Genomic DNA, 18,042 nt, shown 5'->3' on the forward strand with positions numbered 1-18,042 from the left:
AACATCTACAAGTCTAATTAATCCATGTAATATACAGTTGAAGTCAGAGGTTTACCACTCCACAAATGTCTTGTTAACAAACTATCGTTTTGGCAAGTCTGTTAGGACATCTACTTTGTGCATGACACAAGTCATTCTTCCAACAATTGTTTACAGACAGATTATTCCACTTATAATTCACTGTATCACAATTCCAGTGGATCTGAGGTTTACATACGCCCTGATCTGTTTCACCTGTCCTTATGATTGTCTCCACCCCCTCCAGATGTCACTCATTTTCCCCAGTGTATTTATCCCTGTGTTTCCTGTCTCTCTGTGCCAGTTCGTCTAGTATGTTTCAAGTCAACCAGCGTGTTTTTCCCGTGCTCTTGCTTTTGCTATTCTCTCTTAGCTAGTCCTTCCGGTTTTGACAATTGCCTGTTTTCTGGACTCTGTACCTGCCTGCCCTGACCTTGAGCCTACCTGCCACTCTGTACCTCCTTGACTCTGTACCTGCCTGCCCTGACCTTGGGCCTGCCTGCCCTGACCTTGAGCCTACCTGCCACTCTGTACCTCCTGGACTCTGATCTGGTTTTGACCTTTGGCCTGTCCATGACTATTCTCTAACCTTTTGGAATGATTCAATATTACACACTGACACCATCTGCCTCCTGTGTCTGCATCTGAATCCTAATAGGAGCAATTTCCAAATGCCTGAAGGTACCACGTTCATCTGTACAAACAATAGTAAGCAAGTATAAACACCATGGGACCACGCAGACGTTCTGTCCACTAAAGATGAACGAACTTTGCTGAGAAAAGTGCAAATCAATCCCAGGAAAAGCAGGAAAACAACATTATCAAAAGTGACCATCAATGTGATGATGCTTGTAATGCTTTTATTATAAAGGTGCATTTTATATGGTGAAAATTATCTTCCCCAATCTTGGAACTCATACTGCTTATGTACGCCAGTTAGGCTCTATACACCCTGTAAAGCAGATTAATGTGTTTAATTTTAAGAACTTATTTGGCAACTTAAGTTGTGATACAATCCTTATTCAAACCTATAGGACTATGGGCTAGGTTACATGAGGTGTGATAATATGATTAGAAAAAGTCACAAAAAAAAATATATTGTTTCTTATGCTGGGCATCATTCACAAGTGATAATATATAATTCACAAGTGATAGGCTAATATTATAACCTATCAGAATATTATTGACTTAATATTATCTTTACATATAATAAATAATTTATGTGACTTTGTTTTTATTTAGAATGGACCAGTATCATGCACCTGTCTCGAAACAGGGGCAAGGGGAAAAAATGTATGTCATCTATGCACTTATATAACGAATGGAGGACAGTGGTTATTTCAGCCAGGTTGTCACACCCTGATCTGTTTCACCTGTCTCCCCATTATCCCCAGTGTATTTGTACCTGTATTCTCTGTTTGTCTGTTGCCAGTTCGTCTTGTCAAGTCAACCAGCATCTTTTTCTGTGCTCCTGTTTTTCCTTCGCTCTTTTTTCTAGACCTGTTCTGCCCTGACACTGAGCCCTCCTGGTTCAGACCTGTTCTGCCCTGACACTGAGCCCTCCTGGTTCAGACCTGTTCTGCCCTGGCACTGAGCCCTCCTGGTTCAGACCTGTTCTGCCTGCCCTGACACTGAGCCCTCCTGGTTCAGACCTGTTCTGCCTGCCCTGACACTGAGCCCTCCTGGTTCAGACCTGTTCTGCCTGCCCTGACACTGAGCCCTCCTGGTTCAGACCTGTTCTACCTGCCCTGACACTGAGCCCTCCTGGTTCAGACCTGTTCTACCTGCCCTGACACTGAGCCCTCCCGGTTCAGACCTGTTCTACCTGCTTGCTCCCCTGTACCTTTTGGACTCTGACCTGGTTAATGAACATTTGCCTGTCCTCAACCTGCCTCTTGCCTGCCCCTTGAATTTTAATAAATATCAGAGACTCTAACCATCTGCCTCCTGTGTCTGCATCTGGGTCTCGCCCTGTGTCGTTATACAGGTAGGCGATACTCCTGTTGTAAAGAGAATCAATGTGCTTAATATTAGGAGAGTAGAGAAATAAATATAGTAGGTCTAGCCTATACAAAGCTGATGGGATCCTATTTTTCATAGAGGCGGCAGGTAGCCTAGTTGTTCGAGCGTTGGGCCAGTAACCAAAAGGTTGCTGGATTGAATCCCCAAGCTGACCAGGTCAAAATCTGTCATTTTTCCCCTGACCAAGGCAGTTAATCCACTGTTCCCCAGGAGCCGAAGAAGTGGATGTCGATTATGGCAGCTCCTATCACCTCTCTGATTGAGAGGGGTTGGGTTAAATTCGGAAGACACATTTCAGTTGAATGCATGCAGTTGTACAACTGACTAGGTATCCCCCTTTCCCTTACATCACTCTGTTTTCTCACACAATTGCATAGCCTATAGAAATGTTGCGCAACATGAGCTCATGGGCTCTCATGGAGTTTTGGATTAGGTTTTCAAATTTACATTTACATTTAAGTCATTTAGCAGACGCTCTTATCCAGAGCGACTTACAAATTGGTGCATTCACCTTATGACATCGAGTGGAACAGTCACTTTACAATAGTGCATCTAAATCTTAAAGGGGGGGGGGGGTGAGAGGGATTACTTATCCTATCCTAGGTATTCCTTAAAGAGGTGGGGTTTCAGGTGTCTCCGGGGTTTCAGGTGTCTCCGGATTCAAATGAATTTGAATTGATGTCAGAGGGACAATAGAGTGCTAACAACCAGGCAGTTAGCAAGTTTGATAGGATACTAATGACCAGCAGCAGCATCAGAGCTTGGAGAAGCCTAGTTACCGTGACTAAAACAGTCACATGGAATTGGACTGTCTTCCTGACTAGTGACTGACTGCCGGTGTGGCGGTAATATGGTCACTGTAACAGCCCTAGTCTGGTGGTAATATGGCCACTGTAACAGTCCTAGTCTGGTGTGGTGGTAATATGGTCACTGTAACAGTCCTAGTCTGGTGGTAATATGGTCACTGTAACAGTCCTAGTCTGGTGGTAATATGGTCACTGTAACAGCCCTAGTCTGGTGGAAATATGGTCACTGTAACAGCCCTAGTCTGGTGGTAATATGGTCACTGTAACAGCCCTAGTCTGGTGGTAATATGGTCACTGTAACAGTCCTAGTCTGGTGTGGTGGTAATATGGTCACTGTAACAGTCCTAGTCTGGTGTGGTGGTAATATGGTCACTGTAACAGTCCTAGTCTGGTGGTAATATGGTCACTGTAACAGTCCTAGTCTGGTGGTAATATGGTCACTGTAACAGCCCTAGTCTGGTGGAAATATGGTCACTGTAACAGCCCTAGTCTGGTGTGGTGGTAATATGGTCACTGTAACAGTCCTAGTCTGGTGGTAATATGGTCACTGTAACAGCCCTAGTCTGGTGGTAATATGGCCACTGTAACAGCCCTAGTCTGGTGGTAATATGGTCACTGTAACAGCCCTAGTCTGGTGGTAATATGGTCACTGTAACAGTCCTAGTCTGGTGGTAATATGGTCACTGTAACAGCCCTAGTCTGGTGGAAATACAGTCACTGTAACAGCCCTACACCTGGCAGCTACATTACTACACCTGGCAGCTACATTACTACACCTGGCAGCTACATTACTACACCTGGCAGCTACAGTACTACCATACCCCGTTCTAATGCATCTAAATATGTTGTCTCGCCCATTCACCCTCTGAATGGCACACAAACAATCCATGTCTCAATTGTCTCAAGGCTTAAAAATCCTTATTTAACCTGTCTCCTCCCCTTCATCAACACTGATTAAAGTGGATTGACATCAATAAGGAAAAATAGCTTTCACCTGGATTCACCTTCCATTACGTAATGGAAAGAGCATGTTCCTAATGCTTTGTGAACACACTAACATTGCAGGCCCGCAGGCGCGTACACACGCACGCACACACACACACGCACACACGCACCCACACACCCACGCACACACACACACACACACACACACACACACACACACACACACACACACACACACACACACACACACACACACACACACACACACACACACACACACACACACACACACACACACACACACACACACACACACACACACACACACACACACACCCTGAGGACTAGGTTATATTGCCACACATTCTAAACCCAACAGGACCTTTAATGAGGAGATCTGTGGTATAGCTTGATAGATAAACCATTTTATAACACTAGATATAATCCACAGGGAATTCAGTCCGTCCCCATTGTTTGGTTATCAGGAGTTATCTACTGTTCAGCCATCACTCATTGATTTGGCCCTCTGTGTCCTTTGTGTCCATAGAGACTGCCTGACCTATCAGAGATGAGTGCAGTAGCTGCGAAGGGACGGGTGAGAGGTCAAATTGGACGAGTGTCACGTTCCCTCTCGCTTCCCTTATCTCTGAACATGACAAAGCTACAAAAGCAGACTGTGTGTGTGTGTGTGTGTGTGTGTGTGTGTGTGTGTGTGTGTGTGTGTGTGTGTGTGTATGTTTGTGTGTGTGATTATGTGTGTATGTGTGTGGGTGTATGTTTGTGTGTGTGTTTATGTGTGTATGTGTGTGGGTGTATGTTTGTTTGTTTGTGTGTGTGTGTGTGTGATTATGTGTGTATGTGTGTGGGTGTATGTTTGTGTGTGTGTTTGTGTGTGTGTGTGTGTGTGTGTGTGTGTGTGTGTGTGTGTGTGTGTGTGGGGGGGGGGGGTTCTTTATCTCAGCTACAAATGGATGTTGTTTTTAAGTATCTGTTTACAGGGCATTCAGGAAAGTATTCAGACCCCTTGACTTGTTCCACATTTTGTTACATTACAGCCTTATTCTAAAATGGATTCAATATTTTTTTGACCTCATTAATCTACACACGATACCCCATAATGACGAAGCAAAAACAGAAGGCCCTGTATCTCTGAACCAGTTCTCTTCACTGGCAAGAGGACAACTGAATTACACTGAACTGTTTAAACTGTAGTTGACTGGTTATCCATCCCAGGTCATCAGTAAAACTCAAGACCATGTTAGTCCACTGAGCTAAAGCCTTTAATTCTTTAAGGATACTACTAGTGGCCTGACTTCATCCCTCAGTGGTTTGAAGGCCTTCGCAATAGAGCCTATTCCAGCTTCATCTTAGACAGGGGGACCCGCTCCATTGGAGCAGCTGATAGGCTTCTCAACGCCCATTCACACGGCCAATCACTAGTCACGGATGGGTTAGGATCCATATGTCTGGTGCCCTCCCATTAGAGATAAAAACGCATGCATGCTTACACACACAAACACGCAAGTACACACAAACACAAACAGTCCTACACACACACACACACACACACACACACACACACACACACACACACACACACACACACACACACACACACACACACACACACACACACACACACACACACACACACACACACACACACACACACACACACACACACACACACACACACACACACACACACACACAAGTGCACACACACACACATTCAAACCTTTGGCAAAGGTCCTCCAGTCTTGATGTAGACTCAAAAGTAGTCTTTCGGGGATATCTCCTTGGCTAGCCTGGCTTAGACACGGTTGCAAAAGACCTCATGCTCCACAGAAAAATTACACACAAGGATTCGGTCACAGTTCTCACCTAAGAAACATGACTGTAGCTAAACACTGCACTCTCACAGAGACACCACGGCCAAACAAGCAGATAGAACAGCTTTGAAAAAGCCTGACAGTAGCGAAACACTGACAAAATCATCTGAAGAAACGAGTTGTTTTTCAGATTTGATGACTAGTGAGGTGGTTTGTTCCCGGCATCACAGAGGGAAGCTCTGTAGTTTGTTCCCGGCATCACAGAGGGAAGCTCTGTACTTTGTTCCCGGCATCACAGAGGGAAGCTCTGTAGTTTGTTCCCGGCATCACAGAGGGAAGCTCTGTAGTTTGTTCCCGGCGTCACAGAGGGAAGCTCTGTAGTTTGTTCCCGGCGTCACAGAGGGAAGCTCTGTGGTTTGTTCCCGAGGGAAGCTCTGTAGTTTGTTCATCAGAGGGAAGCTCTGTGGTTTGTTCCCGGCATCACAGAGGGAAGCTCTGTGGTTTGTTCCCGGCATCACAGAGGGAAGCTCTGTAGTTTGTTCGTCACAGAGGGAAGCTCTGTCGTTTGTTCCCGGCGGCATCACAGAGGGAAGCTCTGTAGTTTGTTCCCACAGAGGGAAGCGTCACAGAGGGAAGCTCTGTAGTTTGTTCCCGGCATCACAGAGGGAAGCTCTGTAGTTTGTTCCCGGCGTCACAGAGGGAAGCTCTGTAGTTTGTTCCCGGCGTCACAGAGGGAAGCTCTGTGGTTTGTTCCCGGCGTCACAGAGGGAAGCTCTGTGGTTTGTTCCCGGCATCACAGAGGGAAGCTCTGTAGTTTGTTCCCGGCATCACAGAGGGAAGCTCTGTAGTTTGTTCCCGGTTTCACAGAGGGAAGCTCTGTAGTTTGTTCCCGGCATCACAGAGGGAAGCTCTGTAGTTTGTTCCCGGCATCACAGAGGGAAGCTCTGTAGTTTGTTCCCGGCATCACAGAGGGAAGCTCTGTAGTTTGTTCCCGGCATCACAGAGGGAAGCTCTGTAGTTTGTTCCCGGCATCACAGAGGGAAGCTCTGTAGTTTGTTCCCGGCGTCACAGAGGGAAGCTCTGTAGTTTGTTCCCGGCGTCACAGAGGGAAGCTCTGTAGTTTGTTCCCGGCATCACAGAGGGAAGCTCTGTAGTTTGTTCCCGGCATCACAGAGGGAAGCTCTGTAGTTTGTTCCCGGCATCACAGAGGGAAGCTCTGTGGTTTGTTCCCGGCATCACAGAGGGAAGCTCTGTAGTTTGTTCCCGGCGTCACAGAGGGAAGCTCTGTAGTTTGTTCCCGGCGTCACAGAGGGAAGCTCTGTAGTTTGTTCCCGGCATCACAGAGGGAAGCTCTGTAGTTTGTTCCCGGCATCACAGAGGGAAGCTCTGTAGTTTGTTTGAACACTCTCAAAGTTAGTTGAGTCTGAAAACGTGGTCAATGAGGGTCTGAGAATTAAGATGGAATGCTGAAAAGGAGTGACTTGAACTCAATAAACCTGTTATCTTTTCAAATGGTTTTCTATTGTATAGCTATGTTATCTGGCTACTGAATATGCCTGGACTCAGGAAACATGAAACTATTGGAAAGTCATCACAGTCTTCTGGAATGTAGACGTGTCAGTGTGTTATGTGTGCGTGAGTGCGAGCGTCCGTGCATGTGTACCCTTATCCTACTCCTCCTCTGTTCCTCTGGTGATGTAGAGGTTAACCCAGGCCCAGCAGCCCCCAGCAGCTCTCCCATTCCCCAGGCACTCTCATTTGTTGACTTCTCTTTCTAAAATTATCTGCCGAAATTGTTGCAGCCCCTTTCTAAGTATATATCAATGATGTCGCTCTTGCTGCTGGTGATTCTCTTATCCACCTCTATGCAGACAACACCATTCTGTATACATCTGTCCCTTCTTTGGACACTCTGTTAAACTTCTTGTGGGCCGGTGGCAGTATTCAGTATTTCGGATGACTGACGTGCCCAAAGTAACATGCCTATTACTCTGGCCCAGAAGCTAGGCTATGCATACAATTGGGAATATGAAAGGAATACCTCCCAGATTGCAGTTCCTAGAGCTTCCAGTAGATGTCAACAGTCTTTAGAAAGAGTTTCAGGCTTGTTTTTTGAAAAATAAAAAAAATGTTTTTTTTTTAAATGTAGCTGGGACCCTTTCGATTGCAAACAGAGGAAGATCTTCAAAGGTAATTGATTTATTTTATCACTATTTCTGACTTTCTAAACCCATCTGCTTGTTTGGAAAATGTTTAATGCTTTTGTATGCGGGTGCTGTCCTCAGATAATCACATAGTTTGCATGGTAAAGCCTTTTTGAAATCTGACAAAGAGGCTGGATTAACAAGAAGTTACGCTTTTAAATGATGTAGGACACTTGTATTTTCATGAATGTTTAATATTACGATTTTGTATTTTGAATTTGACGCGCTCCGATTTCACCAGGTGTTGTCGAATTTGGTCCCGCTAGAGGGGTTTATGCAGTAAGAGGTTAACAAACCTCCAAAAAAGCTTCAATGCCACACAACACTCCTTCCATGGCCTGCAACTGCTTTTAAATGCTAGTAAAACTAAATGCATGCTCTTCAACCAATTGCTGCCCGCACCCGCCCACCTGACTGCATCAATTATCTGGACGGTTCTGACTTGTATATGTGGACAACTACAAATACCTAGGTGTCATGTTAGACTGTACACTCTCCATCCAGACTCACATTAAGCATCTCCAATCCAAAATTAAATCTAGAATCGGCTTCCTATTTCACAACAAAGCCTCCTTCACCCACGCCGCCAAACAAACCCTCGTAAAACTGACTATCCTACCGACCCTTGGCTTCAGCGATGTCATTCACAAAATAGCCTCCAATACTCTACTCAGGAAACTGGATGTACTCTATCACAGTGCCATCCATTTTGTCACCAAAGCCCCATATACTACCCAACACTGTTACCTGTAGGTACATTTCACTGGTCATCCCCAAAGCCAACACTTACTTTGGCCGCCTTTCCTTCCAGTTCTCTGCTGCCAGTGACTGGAACGAATTGCAAAAATCACTGAAGCTAAAGTCTTATATCTAAGTCTCTAACTTTAACCTCTTCAACCTATGGGGGCGCTGTGTCATTATTGGATAAAAAGACGTGCCCGTTTAAAGCACAATATTTTGTCACGAAAAGATGCTCGACTCTGCATGGAATTGACAGCATTGGAAAGACACAACTCTGACGTCTCCAAAACTGCAAAGATATTATCTGTGCGTGCCCCAGAACTAATGCAACAGGCGAAACCAAGATGATGTTTCATACAGGAAATGCCCCGGATTCTGAAGGCGCTGTGTTCCAATGTCTCCTTATATGGCTGTGAATGCGCCAGGAATGAGCCTGCGCTTTCTGTATATTCCCAGAGGTGTCTGCAGCATTGTGACGTGTTTCTAGGCATATCATTGGAAGATTGACCATAAGAGACTACATTTACCTGGTGTCCCGCCTGGTGTCCTGTGTGCGTAATCTGTAACTCCATGCGCGTTCCATTTCTTCAGAATTGAAAGTAGACTGCCATGATGGATTTTATCGTCAATAGATATGTGAAAAACACCTTGAGGATTGATTGAACATCGTTTGCCATGTTTCTGTCGATATTATGGAGTTAATTTGGAAAAAAGTTGTTTTTTTTCCTTACCCAAATGCGATGAACAAAACGGAGCGATTAGACGACACAAATATTTTTTTTGTAAAAACGGAACATTTGCTATCTAACAGAGTCTCCTCATTGAAAACATCTGAAGTTCTTCAAAGGTAAATTATGTTATTTGAATGCTTTTATGGTTTTTGTGGAAAATGTTGCATCCTGAATGCTATGCTAAATGCTACGTTAGCCATCAATACTGTTACACAAATGCTAGTTTTGCAATGGTTGAGAAGCATATTTTGAAAATCTGAGATGACAGTGTTGTTAACAAAAGGCTAAGCTTGAGAGCAAATAGATTAATTTCATTTCATTTCGATTTTCATGAATAGTTAACGTTGCGTTATGGTAATGAGCTTGAGGCTGTAGTCACGATACCGGATCCGGGATGGCTCGACGCAAGAAGTTAAGCATCCGCTGTCTGAGCAGCTTACCGAACACTGTACCTGTACACAGCCAATCTGTAAATAGCACACCCAACTACCTCATCCCCATATTGTAATTAACCCTCTTGCTCAGTTGCACCGCAGTATCTCTACTTGCACATCATCATCTGCCCATATATCACTCCAGTGTTAACAGTAAATTGTAATTATTTCACCTCTATGGGCCTATTTATTGCCTACCTCCCTACTCTTCTACATTTGCACACACTGTACATAGATGTTTCTATTTTTCTTTTATTTTGTGTTATTGACTGTATGTTTGTTTATGTGTAACTCTGTGTTGTTTTTGTTGCAATGCTTTGCTTTGCTTTATCTTGGCCAGGTCAAAGTTGAAATGTAGAACATGTTCTCAACTGGCCTACCTGGTTAAATATAGGTGAAATATATCTCTATTTTTTTAATGTACCTGTGACCAGTTCTCGTATCTCCACGTCTCCAGTCTTGCGTAGCAGGCGGACCAGGGCAGGTATGCCCCCACAGTTCTTCAGGGTGATCTTGTTGTTGTCGTTGGCCTTGCCGTAGACCAGGTTCCTCAGGGCTCCACAGGCACTACGGTGGACCTCACTCATACGGTGGTCCAACAGGTCTACCAGCAGCTGGATCCCACCTTGACGACGAATCTGACAGAAAGAAAAAGAAATTGCGGAGAAAAGGGTGAGTAACGTTGCCTGAGATTTTAAAGATGTGTTGGCTCTACCAAGCGAACGCGTTGGCTTAAGCTCAGTGGCCATTTAAAAAAAAACATTTTAGTGGATGCTCTTATCCAGAGCAACTTACAGGAACAATTAAGGTTAAGTGCCTTCCACAAGGGCACATAAGATTTTTTCACCTGCTTGACTCGGGAACTTGAATCAGCGACCTTTCAGTTACAGGCTCAAAGCTCTTAACCTCTAGGCTAATGCAATGTTGAGGCACAAAGCTTTGTGACTTTGAGGAAAAATCGTTTGGGGTAAAAAATAGCAGCATACCAATTAAATCAATCTGTACTTACTCTAAATGACATCTCTAAATGTACAGTACAATGTAGTCATGTACACTAAGTGATTTCCTGGAACAAAACAGTTTCAAGTTTCAGCTGTTTTTCCAGTAGCCTGGCCTTCCAGGTGTTACAATAACCAGGTTTCCACCAATATTTTTACGCGAGTAAAGCACATGCCGGATACAAAATGTGACGGCTGGCCTGATGGAAACAGCAAATTTGTCGGTAAACTTTCCAAATGTCAACAAAACAAAATATGCTTGACAAAGTTGGGATCTTTTAGTGTCTGTAAAATGAATGATGAAAGAAATGGCGGTGGAAACACATTTATGAGCAAATATTGATATGACAACTATCATATGGAAGTGAACTTGGAGTCACCCGATGAGATGTTGTGTGGTCCTCCCACCATGACTTGAGAAACCGTGCAGTTTATTGCTGGGTGGTGAAAGTGCACAGTGATGAGCTTAATTCTTCTTTCCAATAAATATCCATTTTTATTCTGGTGACATGATGACCGATGCTTGGCTGCCTTTTTGACAAGTAAAAATAATCTCACTTGTCCATAATCATCTCATTATATAGGCTATACCCGCACTCTGTCTGCCAGCTGTTGGCTAGAATGCACATGCCAATACCAGAGTGGGCAGATTCACATTCACTATACAACGCAATGTTTTTTCTGACAAAACCATCAGTCGAGATGAAAATGCGATGGAAATGTGTCTTATTTATCGATACTAGAGAATTTAGCAACAACAATGATTTTTATGTTCACTATGTCGTCCCATACAGCCTTTAATCTGCAACAAGTCCATTTGATGGAAACACATGTCTGGTGGAAAATGCACATATTGTTTTTATGCTGATTTTAAAATATTCAGATGAAAAACTTTCACCAATTGGAAACCTAGCTAATCATAACCTTCCCCTGCTGGTGTTCCAGACATAGCCACTGTTTCACTACAGGGACCTTCTAGAACCCTCAGGCGGCCAATGAGTAGAGAGAAAGGAGGGTTCCAAACAATCATCAGGGAGTTCTAATGATCATAGAACTCTGCAGAGGTCCACGGGAGGTCATTAACAACCAACTGGTGAATATTTGGAGTTGTGTGTATGTGTGTGATGCAAATGTGTGTGTGAGTGTGTGTGTGTATGTGCGTGTGCGAGGGTGTGTGTCAGATCCTAGATGCCCTGCAAGGCATCCATTTATAAATAGTATTCCTATTTCCTGCTATAAAGAGCTGCTGGCCCAGATCACAAATTACTTTATCCTGTAAGACTTAGCTCTGTGTTTGACTTCAACCTTCTACACACAAACCTTAGATAGCATCACCACACAGAGGGAGAGAGGGTGAGGGAGAGAGTGAGCGAGCGAGAGAGATAAGGTAGAAAGGGGAAAAGGGAGAAAGGGTGTGATTGAGAGGGGAGTAAGAGGGAGGTAATTGCAAAACGGAAGAGAAAGGGTGTGATTGAGAGGAGAGAGAGAGAAGAGAGAAAGAGGTGAAAGAGTAGAGAGGATTGATAAATATAGATATAGATATAGAGATATAGATATAGATAGAGAGAGAGAGAGATATAGAGTTAGTTTTATATATATATATATATATATATATATATATATATATATATATATATATATATATATATATATATATATAGAGAGAGAGAGAGAGAGAGAGAGAGAGAGAGAGAGAGAGAGAGAGAGAGATATAGAGAGTGTAACATCGTTCGTCTGTTGTATGAAGAGAGTTAGACCGAAATGCAGCGTGTAGGTTACTCATGACTTAAATGAAGATGTTTTAAATGTTTCGAGTACTTCCGGGTTGGAGCGAGCGGTCGCATCGGCACTTCGCTCCGCAGGTAGTATAACTTTTTCATTACATTTCATTATAGCACAACGGTTCGATTTGTCTAATCTTAGCAATTTCTTCTTAGCTAGCTACATAGCCGTCTTTGTATCAAAGATAATTGCGTAATTATCGTATTTCGCCGTCCTAACGTAGTCTTCACTGCTCTGCCCAGCAGCTAGCCAGCTAGCCAGCTAGCTAACGTCCACCGATTAGCTGCACTGTAGAAACTATTACACTCAACTGAACAACTTGATTAGTGTAGTGTTAGCTAGCTACATAGCTGTCTTTGCTGTCTTCGTATCCAAGATAATTGTGTAGTTTAGAGTGTGTAGTCTTAGAGTGATTATCTTAATTTACCGAGGTTAGCTAGCCAGCTATTTGTAGTCCTTAACGTAGGAGACTCTGCTAGCTAGCCAACAGCTAGCCAACGTCTTCTGAATAGAACTCAACAACCCGGTCGCATTCACAGGTAGTATCACATTTTCATTTCATTTCATTACAGCACAACGGTTTGATTTGTTTGATCGTAGCTAGCTACATAGCCGTCTTTGTATCAAAGATAATCGTGTAGTCTAGAGCGATTTTCTAGGTTAGCTAGCCAGCTATTGTCCTTCTTTTAACGCAACGTAACGTAATCAACACTGCTAGCTAGCCAGCTAGCCCCCGAATAGCAGCACTGTCGAAACTATTACACTCAACGGAACGACTTGATTAGTGCAGTGTCAACAACGCAGCCACTGCCTGCTAGCCTACTTCAGCAGTACTGTATCATTTTAATCATTTTAGTCAATAAGATTCTTGAAACGTAAGCTTAACTTTCTGAACATTCGAGACGTGTAGTCCACTTGTCATTCCAATCTCCTTTGCATTAGCGTAGCCTCTTCTGTAGCCTGTCAACTATGTGTCTGTCTATCCCTGTTCTCTCCTCTCTGCACAGACCATACAAACGCTCCACACCGCGTGGCCGCGGCCACCCTAATCTGGTGGTCCCAGCGTGCACGACCCACATGGAGTTCCAGGTCTCCGGTAGCCTCTGGAACTGCCGATCTGCGGCCAACAAGGCAGAGTTCATCTCAGCCTATGCCTCCCTCCAGTCCCTCGACTTCTTGGCACTGACGGAAACATGGATCACCACAGACAACACTGCTACTCCTACTGCTCTCTCTTCGTCCGCCCACGTGTTCTCGCACACCCCGAGAGCTTCTGGTCAGCGGGGTGGTGGCACCGGGATCCTCATCTCTCCCAAGTGGTCATTCTCTCTTTCTCCCTTACCCATCTGTCTATCGCCTCCTTTGAATTCCATGCTGTCACAGTTACCAGCCCTTTCAAGCTTAACATCCTTATCATTTATCGCCCTCCAGGTTCCCTCGGAGAGTTCATCAATGAGCTTGATGCCTTGATAAGCTCCTTTCCTGAGGACGGCTCACCTCTCACAGTTCTGGGCGACTTTAACCTCCCCACGTCTACCTTTGACTCATTCCTCTCTGCCTCCTTCTTTCCATTCCTCTCCTCTTTTGACCTCACCCTCTCACCTTCCCCCCCTACTCACAAGGCAGGCAATACGTTCGACCTCATCTTTACTAGATGCTGTTCTTCCACTAACCTCATTGCAACTCCCCTCCAAGTCTCCGACCACTACCTTGTATCCTTTTCCCTCTCGCTCTCATCCAACACCTCCCACACTGCCCCTACTCGGATGGTATCACGCCGTCCCAACCTTCGCTCTCTCTCCCCCGCTACTCTCTCCTCTTCCATCCTATCATCTCTTCCCTCTGCTCAAACCTTCTCCAACCTATCTCCTGATTCTGCCTCCTCAACCCTGCTCTCCTCCCTCTCTGCATCCTTTGACTCTCTATGTCCCCTATCCTCCAGGCCGGCTCGGTCCTCCCCTCCCGCTCCGTGGCTCGATGACTCATTGCGAGCTCACAGAACAGTGCTCAGGGCAGCCGAGCGGAAATGGAGGAAAACTCGCCTCCCTGCGGACCTGGCATCCTTTCACTCCATCCTCTCTACATTTTCCTCCTCTGTCTCTGCTGCTAAAGCCACTTTCTACCACTCTAAATTCCAAGCATCTGCCTCTAACCCTAGGAAGCTCTTTGATACCTTCTACTCCCTCCTGAATCCTCCTCCTCCCCCTCCTCCCTCTCTGCAGATGACTTCGTCAACCATTTTGAAAAGAAGGTCGACGACATCCGATCCTCGTTTGCTAAGTCAAACGACACCGCTGGTTCTGCTCACACTGCCCTACCCTGTGCTCTGACCTCTTTCTCCCCTCTCTCTCCAGATGAAATCTCGCGTCTTGTGACGGCCGGCCGCCCAACAACCTGCCCGCTTGACCCTATCCCCTCCTCTCTTCTCCAGACCATTTCCGGAGACCTTCTCCCTTACCTCACCTCGCTCATCAACTCATCCCTGACCGCTGGCTACGTCCCTTCCGTCTTCAAGAGAGCGAGAGTTGCACCCCTTCTGAAAAAACCTACACTCGATCCCTCCGATGTCAACAACTACAGACCAGTATCCCTTCTTTCTTTTCTCTCCAAAACTCTTGAACGTGCCGTCCTTGGCCAGCTCTCCCGCTATCTCTCTCTGAATGACCTTCTTGATCCAAATCAGTCAGGTTTCAAGACTAGTCATTCAACTGAGACTGCTCTCCTCTGTATCACGGAGGCGCTCCGCACTGCTAAAGCTAACTCTCTCTCCTCTGCTCTCATCCTTCTAGATCTATCGGCTGCCTTCGATACTGTGAACCATCAGATCCTCCTCTCCACCCTCTCCGAGTTGAGCATCTCCGGCGCGGCCCACGCTTGGATTGCGTCCTACCTGACAGGTCGCTCCTACCAGGTGGCGTGGCGAGAATCTGTCTCCTCACCACACGCTCTCACCACTGGTGTCCCCCAGGACTCTGTTCTAGGCCCTCTCCTATTCTCGCTATACACCAAGTCACTTGGCTCTGTCATAACCTCACATGGTCTCTCCTATCATTGCTATGCAGACGACACACAATTAATCTTCTCCTTTCCCCCTTCTGATGACCAGGTGGCGAATAGCATCTCTGCATGTCTGGCAGACATATCAGTGTGGATGACGGATCAACACCTCAAGCTGAAACTCGGCAAGACGGAGCTGTTCTTCCTCCCGGGGAAGGACTGCCCGTTCCATGATCTCACCATCACGGTTGACAACTCCATTGTGTCCTCCTCCCAGAGCGCTAAGAACCTTGGCGTGATCCTGGACAACACACTGTCGTTCTCAACTAACATCAAGGCGGTGGCCCGTTCCTGTAGGTTCATGCTCTACAACATCCGCAGAGTACGACCCTGCCTCACACAGGAAGCGGTGCAGGTCCTAATCCAGGCACTTGTCATCTCCCGTCTGGATTACTGCAACTCGCTGTTGGCTGGGCTCCCTGCCTGTGCCATTAAACCCCTACAACTCATCCAGAACGCCGCAGCCCGTCTGGTGTTCAACCTTCCCAAGTTCTCTCACGTCACCCCGCTCCTCCGCTCTCTCCACTGGCTTCCAGTTGAAGCTCGCATCCGTTACAAGACCATGGTGCTTGCCTACGGAGCTGTGAGGGGAACGGCACCTCAGTACCTCCAGGCTCTGATCAGGCCCTACACCCAAACACTGGCACTGCGTTCATCCACCTCTGGCCTGCTCGCCTCCCTACCACTGAGGAAGTTCAGCTCCCGCTCAGCCCAGTCAAAACTGTTCGCTGCTCTGGCCCCCCAATGGTGGAACAAACTCCCTCACGACGCCAGGACAGCGGAGTCAATCACCACCTTCCGGAGACACCTGAAACCCCACCTCTTTAAGGAATACCTAGGATAGGATAAGTAATCCCTCTCACCCCCCCTTTAAGATTTAGATGCACTATTGTAAAGTGACTGTTCCACTGGATGTCATAAGGTGAATGCACCAATTTGTAAGTCGCTCTGGATAAGAGTGTCTGCTAAATTACTTAAATGTAAATGTAAGATAAATGCGGTACATGAAATGACTGTATAAGAAAACAACAAACGGAACGTGAACTAATTACAGCCTATCTGGTGACTAACACAGAGACAGGTACAATCACCCACAAAAAACAACGCACACTCAGGCTACCTAAATACGGTGGGAACAACGAGAATCACCTGACTCCAATTGGGAATCGCCTCAGGCAGCAAAGCCTAACTAGACACACCCCTAATCATACACAATCCCAATTAATACAAACCCCAATACGAAATACAACATATAAACCCATGTCACACCCTGGCCTACCCAAACATATAACAAAAACACAAGATACAATGACCAAGGCGTGACAGAACCCCCCCCTAAGGTGCGGACTCCGGGACGCACCTCAAGAGCATAGGGAGGGTCCGGGTGGGCGTCTGTCCATGGTGGCGGTTCTGGCTCGGGACGTGGACCCCACTCCATAAATGTCCTATTTCCTCTCCTTCGCGTCCTGGGATCATCCACTTTCTCCGCTGACCATGGCCTAATAGTCCTCACCCTGATCCCCACATAACCGAGGGGCAGCTCAGGACCGAGGGGCAGCTCGGGACCGAGGGGCAGCTCGGGACAGAGGGGCAGCTCGGGACAGAGGGGCAGCTCGGGACAGAGGGGCAGCTCGGGACAGAGGGGCAACTGGGGACAGAGGGGCAGCTCAGGACAGAGGGGAAGCTCGGGACAGAGGGGAAGCTCGGGACAGAGGGGCAGCTCGGGACAGAGGGGCAGCTCGGGACAGAGGGGCAGCTCAGGACAGAGGGGCAGCTCAGGACAGAGGGGCAGCTCGGGACAGAGGGGCAGCTCGGGACAGAGGGGCATCTCGGGACAGAGGGGAATCTCAGGACAGAGGGGCAGCTCAGGACAGAGGGGCAGCTCAGGACAGAGGGGCAGCCCGGGACCGAAGCAGCCCGGTACTGAGGGGAAGCCCGGTACTGAGAGGCAGCCCAGTACAGAGAGGAAGCCTAGTACTGAGAGGAAGCTCAGTACTGAGAGGAAGCTCAGTACTGAGAGGAAGCTCAGGCAGGTAGTAGGCTCTGGTAAATCCTGGCTGGCTGGTGGAACTGGAGGATTCAGGTTGTCTGGCCGATCTAGAAGATCTTGGCAGACTGGCACTCCTGGCGGATCCTGGCAGACTGGCACTTCTGGCGGATCCTGGCAGACTGGTGACGCTGGGCCGACTGGCGGCGCTGGGCAGACTGGGAGCACTGGACAGACTGGAAGCACTGGGCACTGGGAGCACTGGGCAGACTGGGAGCACTGGGCAGACTGGGAGCACTGGGCAGACTGGGAGCACTGGGCAGACTGGGAGCACTGGGCAGACTGGGAGCACTGGGCAGACTGGGAGCACTGGGCAGATTGGGAGCACTGGCGGCGCTGGACAGACAGGAGACTCCGGCAGCGCAGGAGAGGAGAAAGGCTCTGGCTGCGCTAAACAGGCGGGAGACTCCAACAGCGCAGGAGAG

General features: G+C 46.8%; 1 protein-coding gene across 1 annotated transcript in view; it reads left to right on the top strand.

Moving 5' to 3' along the window:
* The window catches only part of LOC124040475 (catenin delta-2-like), an 890,284-nt gene that overhangs the window by 765,533 nt on the left and 106,709 nt on the right, over nt 1-18,042 (top strand). The gene's annotated exons all lie outside the window — the stretch shown is intronic.

Source organism: Oncorhynchus gorbuscha, linkage group LG07 (genome assembly GCF_021184085.1).
Source record: "Oncorhynchus gorbuscha isolate QuinsamMale2020 ecotype Even-year linkage group LG07, OgorEven_v1.0, whole genome shotgun sequence".
Lineage (NCBI taxonomy): Eukaryota > Metazoa > Chordata > Actinopteri > Salmoniformes > Salmonidae > Oncorhynchus > Oncorhynchus gorbuscha.